The sequence below is a fragment of the Carassius auratus genome, chromosome 42 (assembly GCF_003368295.1).
Source record: "Carassius auratus strain Wakin chromosome 42, ASM336829v1, whole genome shotgun sequence".
NCBI lineage: Eukaryota > Metazoa > Chordata > Actinopteri > Cypriniformes > Cyprinidae > Carassius > Carassius auratus.
The window spans coordinates 4,995,842-5,016,385 of NC_039284.1; the positions used below are offsets into that span (position 1 = coordinate 4,995,842).

General features: G+C 36.6%; 1 pseudogene; it reads right to left on the minus strand.

The window, feature by feature from the left end:
• Positions 1 to 15,994, minus strand: part of LOC113060460 (E3 ubiquitin-protein ligase UBR1-like) — a 32,766-nt pseudogene extending 16,772 nt beyond the window's left edge.
• Positions 15,995 to 20,544: the final 4,550 nt, after the last annotated feature.

Below are 20,544 nucleotides of genomic sequence, written 5' to 3' on the forward strand. Positions count from 1 at the left end.
AAAAATCCACAACTGTAAAAGCTGTAAAGCAACAAACCTCTTATATTGTCATGCAAATTTTCATTTAACTGCAACACATTGTTTTCATTATTTTATTTATGCATTCAAAATTCAATTTTGTTTAGCATTTACAGTATTTTCCAAAATATAAGAAGTCATGATTTTTTATCATTTGAAATGTGCAGTGCACTCCAAAGCAACTTATATTAAACATCAGAACAGATACAGTGCAGAACGGCATACCTTTATCACTGCCTTCTTGGGTCCTCCTCTTCTTCTGAGCCTCTTCTGCCTAATATGTACATTTAAACATATTTACAAATAAACATTCCCTTCTGTTTAAAGACTAATGTGTATATTAATGAGAATGAGATAATGAGGAAGACAATGGGAGCCACGTACCTTACTATGTTGTGGTCTGGAGTAATGATAGAAGAAGGGGTTAAACTCTTTCAGACATTCCTTCTTCAATTCATACAAGCCATGGCCTGACACTCCTGGTTTCCTAAACAAAATGTAATAAAGATTTTGGAGTACATGTCGCATTGTATAGAGACGTGAGTGTAACGACTGTGAATAAATGACTATGTCATAACTGGTATAAATAACTAAACCTTTAGCGAAATGCACTTACTTGAAAACGGCAACCTTAGGGACGACCGTTTCAAGCCATGTTTCATGGCTTTCCTGTGATGCAAAAAAATAAAAAATTTGGTTCATGAGGTTAGAAAACAATGTTATGTTTAGTTCATTTACAAACATTCAGATAATGCATTTAAATTGGTCAGTTAATGTACGTAAATCTCAGGCTGCCACAATTTTACTGCAATGCTAAATGAGTGAAAGCAAAACAAAAAGCATTAAATGTCTTACATTATCAGGCAGGCTTTTAACCAGGCTGCTATGAGCCATGGGTTGAATACAAAGCAGATGGATGACCTCCCTCATAGTCACATCCTCCTTAGTCACATGACTGATTCCAGGTACATACCGCTCACCTGCCAATTTCAATTCAAATTTATTTGTGTAGTGCTTTTCACAATACACATTGTTTCAAAGAAGCTTTACAGAAAATGCATGGGTCTACATTACAATTAACAGTGATCTGCTATCAGAAGTGAATGTGTCCAAGTAATGTTCATTTCACAAATTAACAGTTCAAGATAATATAATCATACAATTAGCTGAAATTAATTAATTTCAGGCGGAAGCTCATTAAAGTGATTATTGCAAGTGTGATCATAATGATTACCATAGAGAAACAATTTGGCAGCTGTGCATATACAGGTGCATCTCAATAAATTAGAATGTCGAGGAAAAGTTAATTTATTTCAGTAATTCTACTCAAATTGTGAAACTAATGTATTAAATAAATTCAATGAACACAGACTGAAGTAGTTTAAGTCTTTGGTTCTTTTAATTGTGATGATTTTTGCTCACATTTAACAAAAACCAACCAATACACTATCTCAACAAATTAAAATATGATGACATGCCAATGAGCTAATTAACTCCTGCACAGGATTCCTTAGCCTTCAAAATGGTTTCTCAGTTTGGTTCACTAGGCTACACAATCATGGGGAAGACTGCTGATCTGACAGTTGTCCAGAAGACAATCATTGACAACCTTCACAAGGAGGGTAAGCCACAAACATTCACTGCCAAAGAATCTGGCTGTTCACTGAGTGCTGTATCCAAGCATGTTAACAGAAAGTTGAGTGGAAGTAACAGATGCATAACCAACCGAGAGAACCGCAGCCTCATGAGGATTGTCAAGCAAAATTGATTCAAGAATTTGAGTGAACTTCACAAGGAATGGACTGAGGCTGGGGTCAAAGCATCAAGAGCCACCACACATAGATGTGAAAAGGAATTTGCTGAACCACAGACAACGTAAGAGGCATCTTATCTGGGCTAAGGAGAAGAACTGGACTGTTGCCCAGTGGTCCAATGTCCTCTTTTCAGATGAGAGCAAGTTTTGTATTTCATTTGGAAACCGAGGTCCTAGAGTCTGGAGGAAGGGTGGAAAAGCTCATAGGCACTGCACCCGTTTACCAAGAAATTTTGGAGCACTTCATGCTTCCTCCTGCTGATCAGCTTTTTGAAGATGCTAATTTCATTTTCCAGCAGGATTTGGCACCTGCCCACACTGCATGGTGTTGGTGTGCTTGACTGGCCAGCAAACTCACCAGACCTGAACCACAGAGAGAATCTATGGGATATTGTCAAGAGGAAATTGAGAAACAAGAGACCAAAAAATGCAGATGAGCTGAAGGCCACGGTCAAAGAAACCTGGGCTTCCATACCACCGCAGCAGTGCCACCAACTGATCACCTCCATGCCACGCTGAACTGAGGCAGTAATTAAAGCAAAAGAAGCCCCTACCAAGTATTGAGTACATGTACAGTAAATTAACATACTTTCCAGAAGCCCAACAATTCACAAAAAAAGGATTTAAAAAATGTTTTTATTGGTCTTATGAAGTATTCTAATTGTTGAGATATTTAATTGGTGGGTTTTTGTTAAATGTGAGCCAAAATCATCATAAACTACTTCAGTCTGTGTGCATTGAATTTATTTAATACACAAGTTTCACAATTGGAGTTGAATTACTGAAATAAATTAACTTTTCCATGACATTATAATTTATTGAGATGCACTTGTAGATTCAAGTTGGTGTATTTCACATGCAAAATATATATATATATATATATATATATATATATATATATATATCAGAGGCAAAACAAAAGGCAGTGCCTCCAGTCAACTCACTTACATGAAACAACAAAACACATCAGCTAAAGACAGCAAGACCAAGCCTTTCATATAAAAGTTAAATGTGAGAACTTACCTACAATGACGATAATTAGGTAAAGCATCTCTTCTGTCAACCTATTCCATTGTTTCAGCACCTCCTGTGTGATGAAACAGGGCAAAGAAACCAATTAAAATCAACCATAATCAATGACAAAAAGAATAAATAAATGCTTTATTATTTCAATAATTTAAATTATTTAGTCATGCATGTATTGATCAGTTTAAGAGAAGCTGCTATGAAACATATTCCATGTAATCTCACTTCATCCTCTGTTACTCACCTGATCCTTACTGGAGGAGTTGCCATTAAAAATATCGAAAAGTTCAAATCTCAAAAGAACAAGCATGAGGAAATGATTGGGGTCCATTTTGGAAGCAGCAATCTGTGGTTGGTCAGAAAAATTTCATTAACTGAATTAAAGTATTTTGAATTTTGCAATTATATAAATTATTTTTATATTATTATTTTTATATTTCATATTCATTTATGACTTTAAGGACATACCTGCAACATGATAATATCTTTATCAAACATTTCATCCCTGCACTTAAGATCCTGATAGTAATACACCTAACAGAGGCAAATATCAGCAAAAATTAGAATATGTTCATGTCGCGGCACAATATGAAAATTTGCGCATTTAAATTTTGTTACATAGTTGTTGTTGTTGTTGTTTTTTTTTACCCCTCCAATATACGCGTTCATACATACTTTCACAAAATAAATAAAACTAAGACAGCCCCAATAATCATTATAAGCCATTTCACGCCACTAACAGTGGTTTTCAAGATGTTCAAATTAAATAATGGACGTGTTTGAAATATCAGTTGATGATCCAACAGTTTTTAATTGGAGACTTTATGTTTAGATTCACATTCAGGTTTTTTGGAGAATTGCAAATTATTGTATTTACAAAAATCTCTACGTGTTTAAGATAATTTTTTTTTTTTTTTTTTACAAATTGTAAAAACTGTGCAATTGGTGGTGCTCTCACCTGGCTGACGAGCGACAGGCCGTTTCTGCGCCACATGTCAGCACACACCTGAGCCGCCAGCACAACACAGCGCAGAGGCTGCTCCGCCAGCTCAGTGAAGTTCAGCTGCACCTGAAACACATCCAAATACACACCTGTGACCCACAGTCCTGGACATTCACACGCTACAGCTTCATTTGATTAATTAATGATATACTCACAGTATCCACAAAGTCAGGGAGGTATTGGATTGCTCCAGTCTGGCACAACAGCACATATAAACCTGAGATCAGATACAGACTGGGTTTCAACAACAGATACAGAATATTGCTGTGACCAAAAAAAAACAATCATTGGTACACTTTCTTGAGTGGGAGAACAAATGCTAGCTGACCAAAAATTGGAAGAATGTTAGTGGGAAATAAAATAAAAGTTGAAAAAGTTAATCTTCTTTTTCATATTACCATGTAACATGTCATATTAAAAACGTAACAAGCTAGAAAATCTCATGACTACGACTTCTGATACAGAAATTCAACTATTCTTCTAACCGGCCAGGAGTCTGGAGATGGGCAGATGGATGGAGACGGGCTCCTGGGAGACTTTATAAAGCCGTGTGTGGAGGATCTGCTTGCACATGTAGTTGTCTGCTGGCTCGCTGCGGAAGGGCTGGTTGGTGCAGGACATTAGAGCTCTGTGACACTCCTGAAAGGCCAACAACAGAACCCTCTCCTGTGGGTAAATAACACAACACACACACGTCCAAACAGTGTCATATTTCCAGGTCATTCATTAACCAGTGGATAAACAATATTTGTAATCTAATCAATCAAGCAACAGTAATGGCTTTAAAGTAGACTGTGGTCTATTTAAGTGCTTTGTCTAAACATTACACCGAGACATTCTGTAAACTGATAATAACTTAATAATAAATGCTTATTTAAAACGAGACCATCCACTCATTGTCCCGTTTCAGGATTCAAGACATGCTTGTCTATTTTTTTTTCATATGATGCAATTTCAAGTTTTCCTTTCTCTTTAGTGTGTTACAAGCGGTTCATGAATAAATAATGTCCCAAAAGCTGCAAAGACTAAAGTCTCAAACCCAAAGAGATATTCTGTATAAACGTTAACACCCATCCAAGCCCTCCTAAAATGCCTCGTTTAAACAATCCTCCACATGTCTATGTCACTGTGTGGGAAGATTTGCATAGCACCACCCAAATGTTCACATAAAGAAAGGCGTAACTTTAATTCTCGCTGTAGTATTGTTGCTGCTGCCACCAATGTCGTGGAGACGCTGTGTGTTTCGTTGTGAAAGCGAAACTACTTTGTTTGGTCTTCCAAAAGACAATTAGAAATCAGTGGTTAAGTTGTATTTACAACACTGTTCCAGAACAATTCAAACCAAATATTTGGGTGTGTGCAATGCTTCTAATGAAGGACTATTTCCTTAACCTACAATGCTGTTTTGACTCACAACCTGTAAGCATGTTTTCATATTTAAAGAATTTGCCACTGATGATTCAAATGCAGGTTTTGAGCAGTGTAGAGTAGCGCTTGTTGTTTCTCCAAACACAAATGCAGACATGGTTTTATGTATACGCAGCGCAATATGCAACGCAACTAATCCGTTGTTAGAATGCAACAAATGGCTCATTTGTAATGGGTTTTATTAGTTTTGTCTCATCGCACCAGGGCATGGCATTAGAATATTGTAAGAGACATGTAAAGTAAGTATGGTAAGTCAAACATTTGAGGTATTCGGCCAATCACAACACACTGGATAGCTGACCAATCAGAGCACATCTCCCTTTTTTTTTAGAACGATGAGCTTTGTAAAACTCGACGTGTTTCAGAAGGTGGGAGATAGAGGAGCAACAACAATGTAGAGTCTGTGGAAAATGATGCACTTTTTTTTACCTTACAATGAATAAAGTGATGTGGCCAAGTACGGTGACCACACTCGGAATTAGTGCTCTGCATTTATCCCATCCAAAGTGCATACACACAGCAGTGAACACGCACACAAACTGTTAACACACACACACCCGGAGCAGTGGGCAGCCATTTTTGGCTGTAGCGCCAGGGGAGCAGTTGGGGGTTCGGTGCCTTGCTCAAGGGCACCTCAGTCGTGGCATTGAAGGTGTCAGAGAGCACTGTACCCACCAACAATTCCTGAAGTTACGAGACTCGAGCCCGCAACCTTTGGGTTATGAGTCCGACTCTCTAACCTTTTTACGCATTGGGTTACATTTCACGTCGCACCTTAACCACCGATTTCTAGTTGTGTCCTATTTGAAAAGGCCTAACAAAGTAGTTTCACTTTCACAATGAATCAAACAGCATCTCCACGATATGGCAGCGGTAACAATAGCAAGAATCAAAATTACACCTTCTTTCTTTGCGTGAACATTCAGGCGCTGTTATGCAAATCTTCCCATACAGTGATGTAGACATTTGGGGGGCTTGTTTAGTCGAGGCGTTTTAGGAGGGTGTGGACGAACTTTTACAAAGACTCTCTCTTTGGGTTTGAGACTTAAGTCTTTGCAAATTTAGGGATCTTATCTAATCACAAACTGCTTGTAACACTCCAAAGAGAAAGGAAAATCTGAAATTGCATCATACGACCCCTTTAAATATTATTTAATAAATTATGAGTCAAGTGGGAGTTACCAGTTTGCAGTGCAATGTCAAAATCTAAAAAGACTGATACATAGACTACATACAGTACACTGAGTTTAGTGAGCATCTGGTTGTAATTGGCTTGGACCCTGTCATATTTCAGTCAATCTGCAGATGCAAATTTCCTTTATTTTGCTGTATACATGTTCAAAACTTAGAACAGAACTTGCTAAAACACTCAATTTGGTATATTTTGAAATCAAGATGCAACTTAGAGAATTAAACCGGGTCTGTAAGATAAAGGGTGCCATTTAACCCCAAAAAGCAATGTCCCTGCCAAGCAATGACTCACGTCAGAAGAGCACCAGTCCTGAAACATGGCGAGAATATAGCGCAGCTGCATCTGGAGGCTAAACCCTGCCTCCCACTCGGGCTCCACCTCCACGTGCTGACCAAGCTGCCTCTTCACCTCTTCCATCCCCTGCCATCAAAGAAGGACACTCAATTAGGCTACAGATCAGACCAAATTAAAATCCTTTTGACAAGAGAAAACATTACCTGCATACAACATAGGAAGCGAAGAAAGACATGTAAACCTTCAAGGAACTTCTCCCTCAACGTCTCAGTCCACACAGAGGGCTTACTGATTAAAATGTACCTGATAACATCAAAGTAAACCCAATCTACATTGAGACTCACTGATAAAAATAAACAGTAGTTATTTTCCATAATTCGAGGGTTGTGTGTAGACCTGAGGTCATGGAAGATAACTTGAACCCGGAAGAACTTGTCGGGGTTGTGGCCCTGGAAGTGGAAGCGTTGGTTGCTGTCCAGATGTTCCCTCATCATATCCATTACAGTGTCTACAATGACCTTGATGACACTGCCCTCCTCTATCAACTGCCTGGCCTGAGAAAAAAAAGAGAGGTGGAAAGCTTTAAATTGACCTTTACATTGAATTTAAGGGTTACTTGCCATCATTTACTTGCGTCATATCGCTCCAATTTGTATGACGCTCTTTCTTTCATGTAAAATAAAAGGAGATAATATGACTAGAGAACTAATAATTAAAGGGAACAGTATCTGACTGCCAAGAGTATGAGTTAAAAATTAGGTTCAGTTAGAGATGATAAAAGATACAGAAACATGTTTGATGTCAATTCTGCAAGCTGTCCATCATACCAAAGTGGGAACAGTGAAGATCTGCACAGACAAGGCTGTGATTGAGATGTTCCTTTGATGGTCATCACAGATAAAGTCTTCCTGAAGTTGCTTGTAGTGCTGAAATGAGATAGAGCTCATCTCAGCTAACTGTACTCATTCTAAGCATGTAACAACTTTAACATTCAAATGATACATATGTGAAATGATATGCAGCTGTGAAATTGTACCTCTGTGAATTTCATGGCAAACTGCCTCTTATATTCGGTGTCCATCAGTAAACTACTAAAAATTAACTCGTGCACAACCTTGCGGGCTCCTGAGGAAGTTACAGGAAATCAGGTTTAGATATAGCACTAAGAATATCTCACCGGATTTGAAATGTCTGCATGGTATTAAAAGTGAATCATTTAATGACAGAGGTTGAAAGATTGACCTTTATAAAGTTTGGCGTCGTGCAGCATGAGTCGACTGATCAGGCAGGGGTTATTGTTGTCAGCGGCCGGCTCCAAAGCCACCTGACAGAACACCTCCCTGAGGCCAACTACAGAACCAATGACAAGCACAAAACCTCAGAATTATTATATATACACACACTACTGGTCAAAAGTTAAAATTGATAAGGATCCTTTCCAATTGATAATTGGAAAGGAAAAGGAGAATAATAATAAAAAAAGCTGTTTAAGACGCCTTCTTATGTTCACCAACAATGTTTTTATTTGATCAGTAAAAACAGCAATATTGTGAAATATTATTGCAATTAGAAGTAGCCATTTTAATGTGTAATATATTGCTTTGCTGGAAAAAGAGAACTTCCAATTCCAACTTCCAAAAGTTTGGGGTACGATACATGTGTGTGTGTTATATATATATATAACACACACACACACACACACACACACACACATATGCAAGAAACGCACCTTTATTCAGCAATGACGCATACAATTTCTTTCCTTCTTTGCATGTGTGAGAAAAAGTGCTCTCCGCAAAGCGACGGCAGGTTTACGGTGCGTCAAATACAGGTACACTACGCATCCATTAGATGGCCGATCGTTAATGCGCATCTCGTCAGTAAAGCCGGTTCTCTAATCAGCGGTTAATTCCATCAGGTGCGTGATTTCACATAGAGCAGCTGTTACTACACAGAGCCATCGTTAACAGAGAAGATGCGCAAATAAACGCTGAAAATGAACGTGGATTTGCGCAGTTTCTCTGACGAGATGCGCATAACGATCGGCGCAGCCCTGTTAGATTAATTGAAAAAGTAGTACAGATCACTTGACAGAGTGTGAAACTTACAAGCACTCAGTCAGAGTGTTTGGCGAGTGAAAACATACCTGTGCTAAACTTATACTTAGCCTCCATCTCTGACATTGGTGAGTAAAATCTAAGAATTAGCCAATGGCTCATGTTAGACATAGTTTCACAGAGTGAAGATTTGGTTCAATATGCGAGTGATTTACTCACAAATGAAGAGGGTTGATTTTTGATGATTTTGATAATGAAACACAGTAAGCAGCTAATCTTTTGCAATAATTGATAATAAGAAGAACCGTTATTACTAATTGAGCATCAATAATAACCAAGGACCATATCAGAATGGTATTAGACTGTAAATATGTTTGCACTAGAGTTTCAGGAGAGCTATTTTAGTTTCTATTTTCATTAAATAAACAATTGTTTTAAAAAATGCAACCGATTCACCAGATCTCGGTTCACTTTCTGCTCCTAATCATTTACCTGAGTAGCCAAAGATCTTTTGGAACCATGCACCAAGTCTGAGGGCAAAGGTCTGATGAGCCATTACAGCAGTGTGAAGAATCTCCACCCGCAAAGGTTTCTGGATAATGTGCTCCGAGTTACGCTGCAGGGGACATACAAAGATGGTTAAATAAGTCATCTACATACACCTTACTTAAAAAAAAAAAAAAAAGTGTTTTAAGAGTGTACCAAGTATATTTACCCTGATATTGTCCTTGGCTTGCTGGCAGGATCCGAGAGTACCTCTCTTCACGGCTTTCCGCCCCTGAAATCATGATAACACAACAAATGAAAAGGCTATAATGTTGACCATGTAAGACTATGTGGAAAGCTGATGCTCAGAATACTCACTTCCTTGTCAATAAGTGCAGTGTAGATTTGGGCCTGATTCTGGTCACAGGCGATCGCGCGCTGAAGTGTGTAGATGACGTGGTCATATGAGTGGTGTTCATCGTTGTAGAGCACACAGAAGTAGGTGTCTTGCTTCACTCTAAAAACAATATTAAACAACGTTTACGTTTTTTAAATGAAGGATGAATCCTATATTGGACTTTTTCCAGCTTGCGGCTTTAGTAACTGCAGATCTCACTTTGGCTTCAGCTCTTCTGATAGTTCGTTGGTTTCTTCCCAAACCAGCATGTCTGTTGTGTACCGCAGCAGCAGGTGGAACAGCATCTGAGCCCTTTCCCGAAGGCCTGGGTCCATCACACACTCATCCTATGACACACACAACAGCAGTTGAAACCGAGAGCCACTTAGTTTTTAGTTGTTCACAGAATTTTACTTGAATAAATTGTATTTATTAATTCACCCAAAATAGATATTTAATGAAATGTCCAGGCTGCTAATTTCTATATGGTGGAAGTAAAAGGGGACTGGAGCTGTCACTGAAACTGAGGGTTATTATAATAATAATAATAATAATAATAATAATAATAATAATAATAATAATAATAACACTACGTATACTACTATTATTATTATTATTATTATTAAATGATAACGACAACAACAACATAAAAGCAAAACAAATGAATAATCAAGATACACTGCAGTCTGCATTAGGTTTGATGTCAGTGAATATTATAAGTTCCCAGATTTTAAGACCAGATTTGACTGACATCATACTTTTGAAATATTGTATATGTGCTTGTGTATGAAATTTAAAGAGCTACAGCAGATGAGCAGATTTTCTGTGAATAATCATTTAAACTGTGGTCTTTTCCTCATATGACTTGAGCTAATGTGCAATATACTGTACACGTCATGTGTTTTACTTTTATATATTTTATAATACCTTTATTTCTGTTATAGAGCTATACAGCTCCAGAAAATAAATAATTAAGGTAACACTTTATTTTAAGGTGTCCTTTTTACACAGGTTTCATCTACTTGCTATTATAATAACAATGAATTATGCATAATTACATGCAAGTAACCCTAATCTTAACTATATTATATTTAGTATAGTTAATTAATATTACTCGGTACTTATATGTATAATTACACTGTAAAAAGGGCAACTTTAAATAAAGTGCAACCAAAAATAAAAGTCAAAAGGGGCTGAAACAACAAATGATGTGAGGATAATAAAGTAGGCTTGCCATGATAGACAGTGTTGACCGTGACACCAGTGTTAAGCCACAACATCGGGCACGGCACTTGTCCACCGCGGCACAGACCAAAAACGCGTGTTTGGAAATTGTATTTTGAAAAGCCTGTTGACTTTTGCCGTTTATCTAAAGTGATTTTGGAAGTTTTTTTTTAACATTTGTTCCTTATTTAATTGCTTCCATATTGTTTGCTGATTTTTACTTTATTTAAACTTTGTGTCATTTATTTATTGTATATGACATCACGGTGTAGGCCAATGGCCTCCAAGCTTTCTTATTCGTTTTGTTAATAAATGTTCCACGTTTCTTATTTATTTGGTTATTATTATATATGTTTACTTCCAGTTTTTATACCTATTTATATTCTATGTAAATTATTTGTTATTTTATATTAGGCATATAGCCTGCCCTATATCCATCGTGTATTTTTATTTGTTAATAAATGTTTTATAAATAGGTTGATAATAAGTAAGTTCGATGTTGTATTTTGTTGTTGTATTCAAGCAATTTACGCTGAACTGCCAGTAATTCAAAAGTGTAAGTAAAATGCGCACATAAAATGCGTAATTTAAAAGCAAGGAAAAGAGGGAAAATTCTAACAAACTAAAAACGAACAATTGCTTTATGCAAAATTGAAGCTATTTGCCGCTAAGTGAAAGCAAAATGCGCAAATAACAAATAACAATCTATTAATTTTTACAAACTATTTAAAAGTGAAAGAAAGAAAAGCGAGGAAAAAAGGAAACGCCCCGCCTCCGGGGTTTTACCGGTATTACCGGTGTAGTTGCACGTCGATTAACCGGTGGGAAAATTTCCTCACCGTCACAACCCTAATATAAAGGAATAATTAATTCCCAAAATTAACATTCTTGAAATGGCTTTATTATTATTTTAGGGATAGCAGGCTTGCAAGGAGAAGACCACAAAAACACAATGTCACATAAACTGCTGTTCATTCTCATGTATATCTGCCTGTTATCTGACTCAATCAGGCTCAACCAAAGTTCTACTGCAGTCACTTTTTTAAATATCCTCAAATCCTCCAGAAGATCACGATCTAGAACATCTCCTAAAATGCAGTCACACCAAAAATAGTAACTAGCCACCGAAAGAGCTCACAGCTCAACATAATTTGACTGTACAAGCACCAAGCAGATAACAAAACACACAACACAACAGAACAGGCCCTTTGAGCGACATATGATGTTTGCTGATTTGGTTTAAATGTCCATCTGTCGTGTTTATTTCATGTATGTTTAGATCTCGCCAGAGGGTGTCAAGCACGAAAAGGCACCTGCTGTTTTCCAACAAAGTGGCCATGAGTGAGTGTGGATCTGGAGCCTGATCTTATCATGGTGGATCTATTGAGTTATCAGCTAGCATCTGCTTCGCAGGCCAAAATGTAGGCATACAGCAAGAAAACAGTGATGAATACAGCTGATAACAGTAGTTTATGAAACCCAGGGATTTAGATGAATTATTATGCCATTAAACACAAAAAATCTACAACTGATAGTCTTTCACTTTCATTCTAACTATTTCAATTCATTTCCTTGTACAATAAACCCTCTGACTAACGACTTTACTTTTTCTTCCACTCGCTGCTTTTATTCCAGCTGGTTTTGCATCACTTTCCCACACACTTGTGTTTTCCCACAGAAGAAGGGTTTGGGTTAGCAAACGTGCGGACAGAACGGCTCCTCTGACCTCAAGGCAGGAAGTAAGTTCAACAATAGTGTTCACAGAAAAAAGATCAACATCAACAAGCTTCAAGAAAATAAACTGTACCGTTTCCATATTAACTGAAGTGCCAGGGTCGTGTTGGGAGCAGCAGGGTCCAGTCTTCCAGGCCTCCAAGTCTCCACAGTCGCAGAAACCTCCTCCTGCCGAGGCATGCATCTGCAGTGGCAATGGAAATAACAATTATAATAGGAAAATAATAATAATAATATATAATAATAAAAATAAAACTTTAGATGGAGGTAATTTATAATAAATTTAATTGTAAAAAATTAAAAAAAGAGAACAGGATTGAGATTTGGCGGGGAATTTTAAAAATAATTTAAAAATGTATAATAATTATTAGTACGAGTGCATGTACCTTGTAGCGATGACTTTTGTGCACACTCTTCTGGAAGCATTCTATGCAAAGTACACAGGTGGGATCTATTGCACAATCCCTGGAAATATACATACAAGGACACATCAAGACAAAAAAAAAAGCAATAGATGCTAGCACAGCTAGCAGAGATCCTAATGAGTTCAGCATAAGAGCTCCATAGACGTAGGGCTTTGAATGTGCTTATATAGACTTGTAGTCAATACATAAAAATAAAAAAATAAGTAACTAACTAAATAAATCAAATCAGATTTGGACACACCTACTCATTCTTTATTATTACTATTTTCTGAATTTTATAATAATAGTTAAGTAAATTAAGTCCTTAAAATTATGCTATACATGGAAAATGACGTGTGTGTGTGTGTATATATATATATATATATATATATATATATATATATATATATATATATATATATATATATACACACACACACACACACACACATACATACACACACACACTATTAATTCCTAAATGACAAAACTTTACATTTTAATAATATTTATTTATACATTCATTCATGCACTTATTTATTTGTTTGTTTGACCATATAATTTTAAATAAATAAAATGTGCATTCTCCATTCACAAGGCTGTCCAATGAACAATGCACGATGAGATGCTGGCTCCTCAATCAGTCTAGCTGATGTACTCTTTACAAGCTTGTATAGGAGTTGATGGTGTCCGTATATATTCTCAAAGGGGCTCAGGTCTAACCTGCAGGAGTAGACGGTCTCGCCCTCTTTAAAGACACGTCCACACTGCTGAGCTGATGAGCTGCCGCTGTGTTGCTGTAGCTTCTCCAGCCCGACACAGGGGTCCTCCCCAAAAAGGAAGCACTCCAGAGGACACAAGAGGCGTTCCTCAACCTTTTGCTCCTCCTCCCCTTGTTGTGGCTCCGCCTCCAGGCAGTAAATAAGGGGGACCTGCTCCCCCATATAGCAGAGTATGGCAGCCTCTCTGTTTGAAGCATCCTGCCATTTCTGGTGGCAAAAGAGACAGAACATTATATAACAAACTAATCAAACACATTAAAGGGTCATATGAAATATGGAATAATTTTTTTATTTTTTTGTTTACTTTTATAGTGCTTTTTTTTTGTAAGAAAACTTTAGTTTCCATTCAGTGCAATTACAATTAAATAAGTGACTAGTAACATAAAGCACATGAAGCAGCCAATAAAAATACTCACTTTGAACCCTGCATTTCAAGATCAAACCTGCTGGCAACTAGTCGAACGAGATTTATTTATTTTTGGCAACAATTAGCCTACTGTATGCTGAGCCTGATCTTTTCAGTGATTCTTATCCTCCGTATTCCTCCAATTACTTTTATTTTTTTGAAAATTTTGATTACTGCTAATGGCGTGGGGGAGGTGGGGAAGTCATTTAATTTAAATTACATTCATAATTGAATATTAATATAGCATTTTAAGATGTATTATTATTAGTATTATTATTATTAAAATAATAATAAGTGAGCAACTATTATGCATGTAAATGTTGGTGGTTAAAAATATTAATTTACAGGAAATGGCACATCATGGTGAAAAACATGCTATGTTTGGTCAATATTCAGGATCTTCTCAGCATGTAAGGTCTAGAGGACATTTCAGGCTCCTACTACTGAAGCTAGAGTTTTTGTTTATCGATGCGCAAAATAAATGTACACTAAGAGCAATGTAATGAATTGCATCAATCAAAAAAAATAAGTTTCAGAGCTTCTCAATGCACAGAAAAACCATCTAATAAACGGCCTTTGACCCCTATAGCAAGCATATTTGATCCCATGCTGCACACCTGTTCATGCTAATAAAACCAAATGTGTTAGAAATAAATTCTATATCCTCTGACTGCAGCCTGATTGGTCAAAGAGTCAGTCAACTGACTAATGAATGAGGCTGTGTTATACAATGCAATATTTGGAATTAAACAGGCAACTATGGCAGGGCTACATTATGAAAGCAAATTCATGTCCTGTCTCAGAATATCAATCAATAGGAAGACATCGATTTCACCGACACTGCCAGATCTCACTTCATAGAGATGTGGAAATCTATTTTAAGGTTGAAAAATCATGAGAAAAACATTTCCATCCCTCAAATGTCTGTGAAAATGCAAATCTAACATTAATACTAGCGTTTAAAATCTTGCTCATCTTTCACAATCAAACTTTTCTAAAAAGTGTAAGAATAAAAATGAAGAAGGAAAAAAAAAGAAGCATAAACAATTAAGGTTAAACACTACATTTGGTTATACAAGACTACATTCTGTAATAGCTAATAAATAATAAATACTGTCTATTCTGTATTTGTATACTTAAAATATATGTACAAAGAGGCTGCATTAAAAGGTCCAAAAGAAAATAAAACATCTGGTGAAATGTTGTCTCTCAAAGATGCAAAGAAAAAGAAAATGAAAGATGGAAGATTTTGCATTTTGCGTAAACAAACGAAACTTTCAAAAGCATCAGCTAGAAATTATGCATAAAATGCTCGTTTTAAGTAACTTTGGAGAAAACACAGCGTACTAACTTACGTTAAATGCTATTAAATGCGCAATGATGTAGAATAAAAAGCAGCTAAAGCGGGTATTAAATCTGCTCGTGTGCACATGTCAGATGTTAACAATCATGTAAACATTTAGGCTCTTAGCAATATGCTCATCATTAAATCAAATCGTAGATAACATAGAACTGAAAGGACTAACGTTACCACGCATATACTGCATATACCTTAACCTGCTTAAATCATAATATACTGCATGCGCATACTTATGCGACCATCACATGCAACTGACATGCGACTGGATTTATGTGTGAAGTTGTTAAAAGCCAAATAATTACCGTGCTTAACTGTACACCGTTCAGCGACTCCGCCATCATCCAAATGCCGTAAAGCAAGCGTCACTACAACAACACAGCAAGGACGGATTTGCAACAGTTTAAAAGTCTTTCGGGTGGACTCAAATAAATGTAATTACAGATAGTTGGCAAATTGTAAAAGCATGTGCATATACATATACATTACATAACACAATAAATAAAAGGCCATAAAAGGAAGTGAGTTAAAAACCAACTATATAAAACAACAAAAAAAGTTTTATGTTATTGAATCGAGGTCCTTTCATAATTTGAACCTTTAAATAAGTAATGGAGGACAAAAGAGCAGCAATTACATCACTTCAGCTACTTCGGAAACAAGATTAACTATGATTAAACAAGTAATAGCGAATTTAGGCGAGAGAGAGAGAGAGAGAGAGAGTTCCTTATCAAGTAATCAATTACCAACTGAGATTAACTTTAAATTAACTTTCAATTTATAAAGAAATACCAATTAATTAATTAATAATCACGTTTTAGACGTACCCTATTGTTGTGATATGTTAGGGATCTTCAGGAGTAATTAAATTATGCCAGAATGTTTATTTTGAGTAAACTATATATTTATAATTTTTAGCCCTGCAGCGCCCTCTGGAGGAAAATAACTGTATTATTATTATTATTATTATTATTATTATTATTATTATTATTATTATTATTATTATTATTATTATTATTATTATTATTGTTGTTGTTGTTGTTGTTGTTATTTTTTTGGTTTAAAATGAGAGCATTTCTTATTCAAATGAACCCACAGTAAACGCCACAGAAATACTTTAAACACATTATTCAATACAACGTCAGTGACAGACAGGGTCAGATAAATAAATAAATAAATCAGGGGTGTAGATTTACCCACTTTTATCATCAGGAAAATTAGTCTCCCTCACTTTTTCGGACAAATATGTTATTTTTGGGACCGAGAAGGCGAAATGAACATCAAGGAGCGCTAAACTCTCCTGCAGTGTGTGTTTCATTCATACTCGAAGCCGGAGGGCGCTCTCGCGCAAAGATTTATTACAGTATATAAACTGATCTGCCTTATTATGTGATAAAAAAAAAAGTGTTTGTAGTATATAAACAAATCATTATTATTTGTTATTGTCCAGCAGTTACAGATTTCTAAGCCAATTAAAAGCTAGAAATTAGAGAAAAAAATAAAGTTGCCTACAGTATCCACTACCAATCAAAAGTTTTTGAAAAGTAAGCTTGTTAATGTTGTTTTAAGAAGTCTCTTCTGTTCACAAGCCTGCATTTGATCCAAGTACTGCAAAGCAGTGACATTTTTAATTTTTTTTTACTAGCCTCTTTAAAATAGCTGTTTTCTATTTGAATATATTTCAAAATGTAATTTATTGAGATTTCAAAGCTTTTTTTTTTTACATCATTACTTCAGTCACTTTATATCCTTTATATCATTTACAATTCAGATATACTGATTTGCTGCTAAAAGAAAGAAAGGAAGAAAAACTCTTATTATGATAATGTTCAGAAGAACAGCATTTATCAGAAATAGAAATCTCTTGTAAAATGATGTCTTTATCAATTTAAATAATCCTTTAATCCTTTTGATCAATTTAAAGAATCCTTGCTAAATAAAAGCATTAATTTCTATAATTAAAAAAAAAAAAAATACTAAGCTTTTGAATGATATAGTGTTGCAAAAGCTTCTTTTTTCACATAAATGCTAATCTGTGTATCCTTCTATTCATCAAAGAATGCTGAAAAAAATGTACTCATCTATTTTAAATATTGATAATCAGTAAATCAGCATATTAAGAATGAGTTCTGATTAATGTGACACTGAAGACTGGAGGAATGATGCTGAAAATGTCACCTTTGATCACAGGAATACATTACATTTAAAATATATTCAGATAGAAAACATTTATCTTAAATAGTATAACTATTTCACAATATTACTGCTTTTGCTGTACTTTGGCTCAAATAAAGCCGGTAGAGACTTATTTCAAAACATTAAAAATCTTACTGTTAAAAAACTGTTGACTAGTAGGCTATATAGATTACAGAAATGTTATATCGTAGTGTGTGTGTGTGTGTGTGTGTGTGATTTCTGTCCCCCTCACTTCTGAAAAGACGGCTAAGTCCCTGACATAAATGAATACACATACTGCCACTCATAACAGTGTTTACATTAAAGAGAGCTGTTTATGCAACCCCTGTGAATGAGTCATTCTATAATTATGAGTCATTCTATAATTTCAATAACTTTTCACTTTAAACGATGATCACTATCAGGGGACATTTCTAATACAAAAATCCAAAAGATATCCATCTTTTATCTTGCAAAAAAAGTTGGTAAATGTGAGGTTTTGCTCGTCTTATATATATATATATATATATATATATATATATATATATATACATACATACATACATATACATACATACATACATACATACATATATACTGTATATATATATATACATATATATATATATAAATACATACATACATACACACATATATATATATACATACATACATATATATATATATATATATATACAAACATACATACATACATACATACATATATACATACATACATACATATATATATATATATATATATATATTTAAATACATATATTTATTTATTTTTTTTGCTCATGCATATACATTAAATCATCCATTTTGTGTAGGCCTATGTCTGTGAAATCAGTGTCAATTGTGTTCCCTATAAAACCCCCTAAAAATCAGCAATGGTTTTCAATGAATTTTCCTTTCTTGGATAGAAATGTGAAGACATTCTTATCTAAATTATTGTCTGTCTGCACATAGAGTAGATTAATTGACTTAACTGTGTTTTGGCTTGTTCTGGAGGACTTGCATCAGATACAGATATGTAGAGAAAGAACATAAAAACAAAAGTTAATAAGGTAATATACTAACTATTCCAAGATCAGCAATTTGCACAAGGCTCCAAAAAGGCCGAAATGTCCACTGTGTTACCTGTCAACTGTGTTACCCATCAACAGATGACAAGGATTAACACGGTTGACAATGCTGGCAATTTTTGCTCCCACTGAGTGTTGTTGATAAAAATAAATATTCACAAACTATTGTCATTACACATAAATTACATAGGAATTGCCTAAAACCTTGGAAAACAATGGATAAACCTAACTGATCTAATCACAGTCACAAGGCATGGTTGAAAGGCATTCAGAATTCCTCATGATTGACATAAACCTATATAATATTATAGATTTGGCATATATTTATTTCTGCTTAGTCATGACTGATTAATTGTTAGGATGATATTGTGTAAGTCCTACATCCAGCAGGTTGTTATCTCAGAATGAACCCCGACACGGTGATCAGGGGTGTCACTCTGTCTAGTCTCTGTTTCCCTGGGTGTCCACTAGTGGGCTCACTTCCCCTTAGGCACTTCACCGTAGGCACTAGAATTCGTCTAGTCTGGTCCTGTCTTCACAGTAATTGCACTCCTGTTAATTGCACCAGGTGCAGTCACTTTATTGTCATTAGCCTCCTTATAAATACCAGTCTTTCCCTGTTGTTTGTATGGAGTCCTTACCCTTCGTGTTGCCAGCTTCTCGTCTTCCGAGATTCCCCTTCATCTTCTCGTCTTCCGAGATTCCCCTTCATCTTCTCGTCTCCCGAGATTGACCCTAACCTCTCGTCTTCCGAGTTCCCTTTCCTGTTCCCTACTTGTTTATTTGTTTGTTTATTTTTGGACTGTCTGTTTGGCTTTGACCTGTGCTTGTTCGACTAAGATTTGAATTACCCTTATACTGCTGTTGCACAAGATGGCCGCCAGGCCAGCGCCGCTGCGCAGAATGACCGCCGACCCAGCACCATTGCACAGGATGGCCGCCAACCAAGCACCATGAGGCAAGATGGAGGCCAGCCCAACACCACAGCACAAGATGGCCGCCAGCTCAGTGCCACTGTGCAGAATGGCCGCCGGCCCAGCACCACTGCCCATGATGGCCGCAGGTCCAGCGACACTGCACAAGATGACCATCAGCCCAGCGCCATGAGGCAAGATGGACGCCAGCACAGTGCCACAGCACAAGGTGGTCACCAGCCCAGCGCCACGGTGCAAGATGGCCGCCGGCTCAGCACCAACGCCCAAGATGGCCGCTGAGACGTTTTTGAATTATTTCTCCATGCTGTCAAAGATCCTAGAGATTCCCAGGAGTGTTCACGTCACATCTGCTGATCCAGAGACTGTTCACGTCACGTCTGCTGAGCCAACACCACAGTACAAGATGGCCACAAACCCAGCGCCACTGCACAAGGTGGCCTCCAGCCTGGAGCCACTGCAGAGGATGGCAGCTACAGTGGGTTTTCCTGAGTTGAATCAGGTTCCCATTGACTCTCCAGAGTTGAGTCAGGTTCTGATTGACCTTCCAGAGTCGAGTCATATTCCCGTTGACCCTCCAGAGTTGAGTCAGGTTCCGGTTGACCCTCCAGAGTTGAGTCATATTCCCGTTGTCCCTCCAGAGTTGAGTCAGGTTCCAGTTGACCCTCCAGAGTTGAGTCAGGTTCCAGTTGACTATCCAGAGTCGAGTCAGGTTCCTTTTGACCCTC